Below are 12,772 nucleotides of genomic sequence, written 5' to 3' on the forward strand. Positions count from 1 at the left end.
GCACAATATGAGTTTGCACTGATTTCCAAGATCTAAACAAAGCTTGTCCCAAAGACAAATACTCTATGTCATTCATCGACCAAGTCATCGACGCTTGCGCCAATCATGAGGCCCTATCCTTCATGGACGGGTTCTCTGGGTATAACCAAATCCAAATTCGCCATATAGATCAGTACAAAACCACATTCACAACCCCTTGGGGTACATTCACATACCAACTTATTCCTTTCAGTCGTCAAAAAGCTGGCGCCACCTTCCAACGGGCCATGAATTACATCTTCCACAATTTGGCTCATCTTATCCTTGCATATTTGGATGACCTTATAGTACAATCCAAGAAGTGTGCTAACCATTTGGAGGATCTCCACGTGGTATTTCAAAGATTTCAACAATACAACCTATGCTTGAACCCTCTCAAGTGTGTATTTTGTATCAACATATGAAGACTACTGGGATTTATAGTTTCCCAACAAGGTATTAGAGTTGATCCTCTCAAAGTACAAGCCATTAAGGAAGTACCACCTCCAAGAACATTGAAACAGTTAAAAAGCCTGTAGGGTAAGGCCAATTTCTTACAACGCTTTGTCCCCAAATATGCTACTTGCATGCAAGGCTTTTTGCGCCTCCTTCGACGAGATATTCCCTACCATTCGGATGATCAGGCTCAAAAATCATTTGAAGCTTTAAAATACGCATTATCTCAAGCTCATTTGATTAGCCGCACCCGACCAAAATAAAGACTATACCATATATATATCATCATCATTAGTTATCGTTGGGGTATTAGTCAAGGACGAACCAGATAATAAGGAGCACGTAATTTATTACGTCACCAAGAACTTATCCAGGCCCGCATTCAAGTATGAACCAGAAGAAAAAACTTTCTTAGCTCTAGTACATTTTTTATAGAAGCTTCGACATTATATCATCCTTAGGACCACTAGCGTATAGAAGCTATTAACCCCATGCCATATTTTCTCACTCGTCGTATGATGAACCACAAATACACTCGATCGATTGTTATTCTGCAAGAATTTGATCTACAATTTAATTCTCCTAAAAGAAAAAAGGATCTCATCCTCGTCGAGTTCATCACAGATCTCCCAACAGATACCCAAGGATCTACTATTAATGATGCTCTTCCCGATAAACATCTATTTTTAGTATCAACAAATGATCGTTGGTATGGTGATATCCTCCTCTTTTTGCGAACAAACCCCAGCTTACCCGTGACGATCAGAGGTGCATACGCCACCAAACCCCCCATTACCTTCTTCTAGGGGATGTCCTCTATCGACGGGGCATCGACACCATCCTTTGTAGGTGCCTCAATCATGAACATATTGAGCAAGCCTTAAATGATTGCCACGGCGGGGCTTGCGGCGGCCAACTCTCAGGGATGGCCACCACTCAGAAAATCCTCCGTGTCGGTTATTTAAGGCCCACCCTTTTCCATGATTGCATATAGGCAGTCAAAAGACGTGATCAATTCCAACGATATGCTCATAAGGCACAAGCACCACCCGATCCCCTACATCCAGTCATTGTTTCCAGCCCCTTTTGCAAATGGGGTATAGACTTCACGACCTATAACCCCCCATCATGTGGAAAACATAAGTACATTGTGGTTTCAGTTGACTACTTCACCAAATGGCCAGAAGTGATGCCCACATATAATAACACCACGGAAATCATTGCACAGTTTTTCTTTAACCATGTCATAACACAGTTCAGTGTTCCCAAGGAGTTGGTTTCTGACCATGGTAAACATTTTGAGAATGAAATATTTCAAGAATTATCCCAACACCTTGGTTTCTCTCACGAGTTTGTTTCCCCATACTACCCTCAGTCCAATGGTCATGTAGAAACCGTCAACAAAGTTCTCAAAACAATGTTGCAGCGTATGGTGAACAATCACAAAACCAATTGGCACCACATGGTGTTTTCAGCCCTGTGGGCATACCACACAACGGTCAAAGCATCTACAGGGTTCACACCCTTCCAACTAGTATATGGGGTTGAATTTGTACTTCCCATTGAGTGTGAGATCCCTACCTTACACTCAACCATCGAACTTCCAAATGACACCAAATATTTGGAGCAAAGATTGGTACTGTTGGAACTTGTTGATGAAAGTTGACGAGAATCTCTCCACAATAACGAAGCACATAAAAAGATGGTCAAAGCCTTATTTGATCGCAACATCACCCCTTGTAACGAAGGAGAGTTGGTCCTTTGTTATGAAGTTTCCAAAGAGGTAGTAGGACCCAAGAAGTTCAAGACACTATGGAAGGGCCCATACATTATCAAACATTGCCTCCTCAAGGGGGCATACATCTTATCAAAACCCGATGGGACTTTCATAAAAAATCTCACCAGTGGTCTCTACCTCAAAACATTTCACCCATAAAAAGGCTTGAGTAGCCCTAGAATGTACATGTATGCACCATGACTTATTTTCTTTTATGATGATCACCTCATCATGGACCCACTCTAAAATCACTCTCTCATTATGTGTCACAGATAGATCATCTACAAGCCTATCATCATAGATTTTCTGATGGTGCTTCTCGATGGTTGCAAAACCTAACTTCCACAGCTTGATCCATATACTCTCCTGACCAATCACCCTGTCTCTTTAATGGACTTTGTATCAGGTCAACCACAAATAATCAAGTTGAATACGACGTCATCATAGGTCTCTTAGATGATGCCTCCCACTTAGGTATTTGTCACCTAAATGTATTCCTTGATTCCCATCTAGTTGTGTCACAGTTGAAGAAAAACCTTTCAAATTCGTGATTCACACATTTTTCAGAAGTATCTTCATGCACAAAGTTTAGCTCAAAATTTTGATCATATCACATTTACACATATACCAAGGGATCAAAATCATACAGTTGATCGCATAGCTAATCAAGTCCTAGACTGGCATGTATCACATATATATAACCATCAAGATACATAAACCATAAGCATAATATCCATCTCAAGCAAATGCAGAAATACATCAAATGTATAGAAGCATAAGACACATCATAAGAGCTGCCAAAAAATCTCATCTCGTATATACATATCAAAAAATATATGAGTACAAAACATAGTTGTACATCTACTAGCTCATGGCTAGGAAAAATAAGTCCCAAAAAATAGGGGAGCATCCTCATAATGGGTGCTTTCCCTAGTACATACATCCGATAATATACATCTAGGGATGGGGCCCTCCCCCATCTCCTAAGGTCCAATCTCCACATCAGGTGCTAAAATCGGGCCAACAGTGGCCATTGCCATCTCAATCCACCGAATAAGTGGTTGGTGTTCCCGATCACGTGCCATCATCATCTCCACCACCACCTCCCCCAATCCTGCCCATCCATCCTCGGGCATCCCCCAAGTCAAGGCCTCAGCTTGGCCCTAGGCATCCTCGTAGTCCCCTTCCAAAAGGGTCGACCAATCTCGAGTCATCAGCGCTGCACAGACCTCTGTAGACCCTTCTCCTCTCGAACATCCCATCATTGTTGTGGTACAACAAGATCACCAGCCACCCTCATCCATCGTGGATCATTTCCTACTAAGTAGGTAAGCGATTGTCCACGTCGCCCCACATTTGCAAGAATAAAGACATGATATCAACATCATATAACAAACGCATCATAAAGCATACATGTCAAAAAATGAAAAGTAGAAATAAAAAAAAGTCACATACCTGTTGGCCCCCAAGTGTCACCGGGGGGAAGCCACATATCTGGATCACCTATAAAGTCCACTCCACGATTAAAGAAATCTAGAATCATCTTAGGGTTGGATAGAAACCAGCCCTCCACCTCGGCATTCCAATAATGCCTCGTTGCACCTCCACCAGCCTGTGTGATCTGATAATCACCCTATGAGTGATCTCAGTTAAGAATTATTAAATGGAGGTATCGCAGACTCATGTGTTGGTGTGTGTGTCTAGGTTATTTAAGCAACGGATCAATCAAATTGCAAATACATAGACACTTGAAATGGAAGACAGCAGAGAAACACAGTAAGCAAATATAAAAACACAATAAATTAATAAGGAGTTCACCCTATCCTCCAGGGCTACATCTTCGGTCCAGCTTTCAGTGGTGGCCTTCTTTATTGTGTCTTAAAGCAGAGAATTACAAAGAAGGAGCTCAATATGAGTCTCCTGTCATAGGATAGCTTGGCAGGGTAGTTCTTGGATTCCCTAAGCCACTAGAGTGCACAGACTCTTGGCCTTACCAGCTTTTCGACCTCTCGGGTCTACAATGGAAGGAGCCCAATGTGGTGCTTGGTCCTGACAGATCCCTCTCAAGGATGGCTCCAATTTCTCAAGCCCTCTGGTGCTCGACACTGCCTTTGGTCAGCTCGGCCCTCTGTCTTCTTACTGCTTTTTTCTCTCTTTGTCTACTTTCTATGTTCTTCCTTTCTCTCTGTCTTCTCCGAGTGTGTCCTCTTTCTCTCTGTCTTCTCCAGGAGTGTGCATGGCTTTAAAGCCACTCGAGCTCAAGGCTGTTCGATTCCCCTTCCAACTCCGTCGGATCGCCTGTTACAGCTTCGCTTGGAGTTCCCTGTCTCGGAGTCATCATCAAACTCACAGGGTGTGGCCACTTTTCCTCCTGCGCACTACGCCAGCTTGCTTCGTCGGTTCGGTTCTTCAGTGATGTCGTGGGGTGAGTCATCCGCCACCTTGGCGGCCAAATCGGACCTCAAATTCTTTTACATCGTAGCTTAATCCCTCGTTAAATCTGGCCTTACCGTCGGGCGTGATATCAGCCATTAGATCTGGATCCCCCAGATTTGACGCCATCTTCTCATTTCGCACGGTTGACTTGCTCGACCGTTAGTGCGCGATGAGCAGTGATTTTCTCTCTCCTCCGCTTGCCACACATCAGGCACTGAGTGGAATCGCTCCGCTTTCACTGAATCTGCTTACCGCCCAAGGATGCCCCCGATAAATACCGCCGGTTTTTGGAGCGCGGTTCCCGCCTTAGCCTTTAGCCTTTTTCCCCACGGTTTTCTCGGATCCCATGTGACCGATCACTCGGGGCCTCTCCTTCTCGATGGTTTTTGCCCAGCGATGCGCGATTAGCGCATCAAAAACTGCCTCCATTTCTCGATCCGGGCTTCCCAGGGGCTAGTTTCGCCTCCTACGCAATCTCCATGGGCCTCGGTCAGCATGCTTTGACCGAGGTTCTCGTCGTTCCACGTTAGCTTCCAACTACCACTGTTTTAGAGGTGTTTTTGCTCGCTGCTCTCAATTCTTTGAAGTCTGTCCCAACCTGGTACAGCCATGGTTCTTTTGATTATTCCTCATGGATCCAATTCGGATCACAGCCTTCCCACTGAAAAGTTTTTGGACCAACAAAAGTTGGTTTTTCAAGCATTGACTAAGTGAGGCTACTACTGTCTCACTTGTCCAATTTCAATCCATTTTGCACTACTTGGCTTTGAACCTTTAAGCCCAATGCTGAGGTACTCAACATCTCCTTTGCGTGTTGTCCTCACCTTCCTGTCCAAGACTATCTTCCTGCAATTCATTCAGATATTCAGGTAGCATGTCATCAATAGAAGGCAATTGATTTTGCTCTTCAGGATCCTCGATCATTGAAGGTTCAAACAATCTCAAGCAATCTGCATTTACGACTGAGTAGATGTGCATGTAAGCTGGTAGATCAAGGTGAAAAGCATTTTCACCAATCCTCTCAAGTATCTTGAAGGGTCCATACCTGATAGGCTTTAGCGTTTTACCTTCACCTTGCATCCTGTCCTTGCTGATATACAGCCAGACTTGGTCACCAACATGGAAACTATGCTCCACCCGATGCTTTTCATGCCTTGCCTTATACTTGGCTTGGCTCTTTTCCAACTGTTCCTGTACTGCCTAGTGGATCTCCTGGATCTATTCAATGAACCTAGTTGCCTTGTCCACTTCACTGTGTCCATCAATTATGGTATCTTTACCAAAGACAAAATACAAAGGAGACCTTGGTGTGAAACCAAAATAGGTTTCAAAAGGAGATCTCTGTGTAGAAGAATGTTTTGCTTTATTGTAAGCATGTTGCACATTATACAAGTGTTCATCCCAAATCTTAGGATGTTTGCTGCAATATCCTCAGAGTAGCTGGATCACTATCATGTTAACTACTTCTGTCTGGCCATCGGTTTGTGGATGAAAAGTCGTACTCTTCTTCAGTTGGGTGTCCATCAGTTCCCACAGACTTGACCAAAACTTCCCCACAAATCGGGTGTCTCGATCAGAGACAATAGAAGTGGGTAATCCAAAATGAACCTATACATGTTCAAAGAACAGTTTCGCAGTCTGTTCAATTGTAATCTGTTTGTTACAAGGTATCAAAATGCACATTTTGTTGAACCTATTGACAACCACATACAGATAATCATGACATTTTATAGAATTAGGCAGTCTCCCAACAAAATCCATGGAAACACTTTCCCAAGGGTGAGAAGGAACTGGTAACGGAGTGTACGGGCCTAGTTTTCTATTGTTGGGCTTGCTTTTGGCACGCATAGTACACCCTCTTACATATCTAGAAACTGTTTCACTCATTTTTGGCCAATAACAAAATCTTTGCAGCTGTGCAACTATTTTACTTACCCCAAAGTGACCTGATATCAGAGAAGTGTGTGCCTCTCTAATTATCTTTATTCTCTCTGTTTGTGGAATGTAGAGTTTCCCACAATGATATAAGAGTTGGTCCTTCACATGATAATCCAATTCTTCTACCCTTTTGCCTTGACTCAAATTTGCATATACATCTTTAAAGTCTATATCTTGAGCATATTGTTCAATGTAGCTTTCATGTAGCACAAAATTATGCTTAAGTATAGTAGATGCATTTATAATAGGTCTAGATAACATGTCCGCAACTTTGTTATGTATGCCATTTTTATATCTGATGACTAAATGAAATTGTTGTAGAAAACCCATCCACCTGTAATGTCTTGATTACTGCAACTTAGTTTGGGAGTGTAGATATTGAAGTGGTTGATGATCAGTATGTATTACTGTCTCTTTGCGCATTAAGTAATGTTTCCACTTTTTCATACTCTGAACTAATGCATGCAATTCTTTATCATATGTAGGATAGTTAACTAGTGCAGGATTAAAATTCTCAGAATGAGAACATATGGGTTTACCGTGCTGTGTCAACACTGCTCCCATGGCATAGTCACTGGCATCTGTTTGGATCTCAAATGGTCTTTGTAGATCACGCAGTGCTAGTACAGGCGCTATACTGATTTTTTCTTTCAAGATGTCGAAGGCTTTCTGATGTTTGCTTCCCCACTGAAACACCTTGTTCAATCCTGTCAAAGCATGTAAGGGAGCTGCAATTGAGGAAAAGTTAGAGATGAACATCTTCCAATATTGTGTTGCTCCTAAGAAGCTTCTCACTTCTGTAGCAGACTTGGGTTTAGGCCAGTTTACAATGACTGCCACTTTAGAGGGATCTATTTTCAATTCACCACCCCCTACTATATGACCCAAATAATTTAGAGATGTTTTTCCAAATTCACATTTTGAGAGTTTAACATAAAGTTTTTCTATTTTCAAAACATCTAATGTCTGCTTAACATGCTTTAAGTGTTCCTCCCACGTTTTACTAAAAATCAGAATGTCATTCAGATACACAATAACAAAATCATCAAGGAAAGGTCTGAGTACATCATTCATTAATCTCATGAAAGTAGCAGGGGCATTTGTTAAGCCAAAAGGCATAACCAGCCACTCATAAAATCCTTTCTTTATTTTAAAAGCAGTCTTCCATGCATCTTGCTCTGCAACTCTGACCTGATGGTATCCACTATGCAAGTCCAGCTTGGTGAAATAAACAGCTTCCTTTAATTGATCTAAAATATCATCTATGCGAGGAAGGGGATAATGATTTTTTATTGGTATCTTATTCAGTGCTCGGTAGTCAATGAACATTCTCCACGAGCCATCTTTCTTCCTCACCAAAACAATTGGTGACCCACATGGTGCTGTGCTAGGCCTGATGAACCCCTTCTCGAGCAACACCTGCACCTGCTTCTTGATTTCAGCATTCTCTGAAGCAGACAACCTATACATTATAATGTTAGGTAATGGAACATCTTGCTGCAAAATAATATCATGTACTATTTCCTTTTTGGGTGGCAAACCTTTAGGTTCTTGAAACAGGACATCATACTCTGAAACAATCTTTTCTATATCAGCTTGCTGCTTAGCATTACAGCCCTCAAATACATTGGTTTTAACAAGTTTATTTTCCTTTACAACCATCAGTAAGAATTCTTTGCATGAATTTATCATTCTTTTCATCTGCCCTGAATTTATGAGAGTATAATTATTCTTGAGCTTATGAGCTCTTACAAAGTATTCGATTCCATCTTTAACAAGTAGATACTTGTTCTCAGCTCTATAGAAAATAGTTTTTCTATCATACAAGTAAGGACTCCCTAAAACAATTCCACATATATCCAAAGGAATTATGTCTAACTCAATCTCATCTACAAACACTAACCCAAAAGAAAACTTGAATTTGCACTGTCTAGTCACTTCTAGTTGTGCTTTATCATTTAACCATCCTAATGGGTATGGTTTCTTGTGAGGTGTAGTTGCTAATCCCAATTTATTTACAGTTGCTTCAGAAATCAAATTTACTTGTGAGCCACTATCAAACAAAGTATCAATCTTTTGATATTTGGAAACAACTCGAATATGGAAAATCTCATGTCTTTTCCTCTCATGTTCTTCATCAATAATAGATTGAGCAGAATTACTAGCAGATGCTTCAGAATTCTTACCTTTTATACCTGTGGCTGCAATGGTTGTTTCATCTCCCGAGACTGACCCCAAATCTTTCTGGATAGCTGCAACAGTCTTCTTCTTCTCACCCTCAGAGTTCTTAGGTCTCAGCTCTGGATGCAGAATCCAACAATGCTCATCATCATGCCCATCACTTTTACAGTGAGTGCATGAAGCTTTGCTTTTATGTGCAGTGTTTGCCTTCCTTGCTTTCCACTTCTGCTTTCTTTTCTCCTTTCTCTTGCTAGCAGTGGGTTGGGATGGTCCCCCAACTTCTGGATTTCCATTCTTTCCTCTAGCTTCTAGATGAGTAGCTTGTACAGATACCTCATCTATACTAGTGGGATTAAACATGAGGATGGTATGCCTCATGTAGCTGTGTAGACCACCAATGTACTTCAAAAGAGTCTCTGGTGAGTCTAATGAGATCCCTAGAATCAATGCTCTCTTTCTAAATTCTTGAGTGTACCCTTGCACACTTTTACCTTTTAACTGCCGAAGAGTTTTCCAACTCATCATGGCTTGTTGCATGTAGGCCAATGGATAGAATTGCTTCTTGATTGCGGAAACAAAGTCACTCCAGACAGAGATAGTCTTACCATGTCTTTTCATGTCAGCTTGGGTTCTACCTTCCCACCAAACCAAGGCAGTGCCTCCTAGGCGTAGGCTTGCCAGCTGAATTTTGCTCTTGTCTGAGTCGATGTTCTGCACTCTGCAATACACATCAATTTGTCTAATCCAATTATCCAATTTTTCAACATTTAGCTCTCCATCATATATAGGCAAGTCGAATTTAACATCTAGCTTGATCAAAGATGCTTTCCTATTATGCACAGGACTATTAGGAGGTGTGAGGAAGTTTTCCTCTTTCCTTTTTCCTTTTGAGTGGTCATGGGAATGAGACCCATTTTATTCTTTGTCTTGTTTAGAACTTTATGAATCTTCATCCTTATGCTTTCTAAAGTCCCTATACATTTCTTCTACCATAGACTTTATAGCTAGGAAAATTTCTATGAATTGAGGGTCTGGCCCCACAGAACCTTCCTCTGACATTGTCTTTCGAGGATAGACTCTCCCAATTTCAGGATTAGTTTCGACCAACTCTCCTTCTCCTAATTTGAGCTTTGATCTAGTGAGCATTCAACAGCTAAACCAACACAAACTTGTCTAACCTTACAGTGTAAAGCTCTGATACCACTTGATCTGATAATCACCCTATGACTGATCTCAGTTAAGAATTATTAAATGGAGGTATTACAGACTCGTGTTGGTGTGTGTGTCTAGGTTATTTAAGCAACGGATTGATCAGATTGCAAATACATAGACACTTGAAATGGAAGACAGCAGAGAAACACAGTAAACAAATATAAGAACACAAGAAATTAATAAGGAGTTCACCCTATCCTCCAGGGCTACATCTCCAATCCAGCTTTCAGTGGTGGCCTTCTTTATTGTGTCTTAAAGCAGAGAATTACAAAGAAGGAGCTCAATATGAGTCTCCTGTCACAGGCTAGCTTGGCAGGGTGGTTCTTGGATTCCCCAAGCCACTAGAGTGCATAGAATCTTGGCCTTACCAGCTTTTCGACCTCTCGGGTCTACAATGGAAGGAGCCCAATGTGGTGCTCGATCCTGACAGATCCCTCTCAAGGATGGCTCGAATTTCTCAAGCCCTCTGGTTCTCGACGCTACCTTTGGTCAGCTCGGCCCTCTTTCTTCGTACTGCTTTTTGCTCTCTCTATCTGCTTTCTCTGTTCTTCCTTTCTCTCTGTCTTCTCCGGGTTTGTCCCCTTTCTCTCTGTCTTCTCCAGGTGTGTGCATGGCTTTAAAGCCACTCGAGCTCAGGGCTATTCGATTCCCCTTCCAACTCCATCGGATCGCCTGCTACAGCTTCGCTTGGAGTTCCCTGTCTCAGCGTCATCATCAGACTCACAGGGTGCGGCCACTTGTCCTCCTGCGAACTTCGCCAGCTTGCTTCGACGGTTCAGTTCTTCAGTTATGCCGTGGGGTGAGTCATCTGCCACCTTGGCGGTCAAATCGGACCTCAAATTCTTTTAGATCACGGCTTAATCCCTTGTTAAATCCTGCCTTACCGTCGGGTGCGATATCAGCCGTTAGATTTGGATCCCCTAGATCCGACGCCATCCGCTCATTTCGCGCGATTGACTTGCTCGACCATTAGTGCGCGATGACCACTTGCCACGCATCGGGCGCTAAGTGGAATCACTCCGTTTTCACCGAATCTACTTACCACCCAAGGATGCCCCCGATAAATACCGTCAGTTTTTGGAGCGTGGGTCCTGCCTTAGCCTTTAGCCTTTTTCCCCACGGTTTTCCCGGCTCCCATACGACCGAGCGCTTGGGGCCTCTCCTTCTCGAGGGTTTTTGCCCAGCGATGCGCGATTAGCACATCAAAAAATGCCTCCATTTCCCGATCCGATCTTCCCATGGGCTAGTTTCGCCTCCTGTGCAGTCTCCATAGGCCTCGAACAGCGTGCTTTGGCCGAGGTCCTCGTCGTTCCACGCTGGCTGCCAACTGCCACTATTTTAGAGGTGTTTTTGCTCGTTGCTCTCAATTCTTTGAAGTCTATCCCGACCTGGTACAGCCATGGTTCTTTTGATTATTCCTCATGGATCCAATTCGGATCACTGTGGCATCACGAGCACCCATTGTCTCATCCTAGGATCCCTAGCAGGACCTCGGGGCACTACTATAAAAGGTCGTAGCATCACAACCCTCTCATATAGGATGATACACAATATGCTAGCATAAAAAAATCTCTGAGTCGATCCCTGCAACACCTCTTTCAACTGGGAGACCATCCCCCTATACAAAAAATTGGCCCAGTGGAAAAAATGCCTCACCTGCAACATTTACAGTGCTGCGACCGCAGGCCCTGATACCCGGTGTGGGGCCGCCAAACCTTCCAAGCGCATGATCATTGACAACACTGGTCACTCAGCAAGATCCAGTATAAATGGTAACTTGATGCACCTATCCTAAATAGGGTTGGGCTAGCAATGGACCTTTGTCCATCTTTGAATGTTCCCCTGCCTAGCGAACAGGGGATATGGCAAAACCTCTTCTCAAGGTACCAAACTTGTCATAAAGTATAAATTGACTGGCACACTAACTAATAGATCAGACCCTTTAACAATGAGATTTGTTGATCCACGTCCCACAACTGAACCAAAAATCACAATAACTCATCATATTGTGATCTCATGAGGGAGTTCCAAAGGAACTTGAGTAACCCCCAACCAGCGAATGTCTTGCTAACCACAATATCCTTTGCGACTGTTACTCACAATGGCTACTAATCATGCTCTCGCCAGAGCATGCCCATCCTTCCATGAAGGATATAAAAAAATATACCTCCTAAGCTGTATAAAAAAAAAAATTAAAAATAAAATAAAAATAAAAATAAAATAAAATAAATCAATCACCGCACAGTTATGGACATCACAAGCGCGTAATGTGTGCATTTGTTTCTCAAATAGACACATGGTGCATGTGCCTGCCATGCCATAACCGGCAATGACACCATAGATGGCCCGCGTGTTTGCTCGCTAATCAGACGTGTCGTCCGCGTGTCTGTTATCGATACAGATGTGCGGACTGTGCGACCTAGGGCAGACAAACCGCGGTGTCACCAAAACGACGACGTCACGGCTTCAGGCCAATTAGCCACACCAACTATGCATTTTTCAGCCCCTTACCCATGGGGTCTCCGCGTGAGTGCCTTGGAAACAAGTAGAGACCGTGTGACTTTCATTCAGTCACCCATGCGGTCCAAGTTTTTGTTCCTAAAGGTCATATAGGGCACCCCTATATGACCTACCTAGCCTAGTCTACAAAATTGACAAAGAAAGGGTTCAGTTTTCTAACCTATTTCTCCCCACGTACTACCCTAGTAGACCAGTTGACCGCAATAAAATAAAATAAAATAAAATAAAAAAATA

This window comes from Pinus tabuliformis, chromosome 6 (genome assembly GCF_031772625.1).
Source record: "Pinus tabuliformis cultivar Carrire ecotype Pingquan chromosome 6, CPIR1, whole genome shotgun sequence".
Classification (NCBI taxonomy): Eukaryota; Viridiplantae; Streptophyta; class Pinopsida; order Pinales; family Pinaceae; genus Pinus; species Pinus tabuliformis.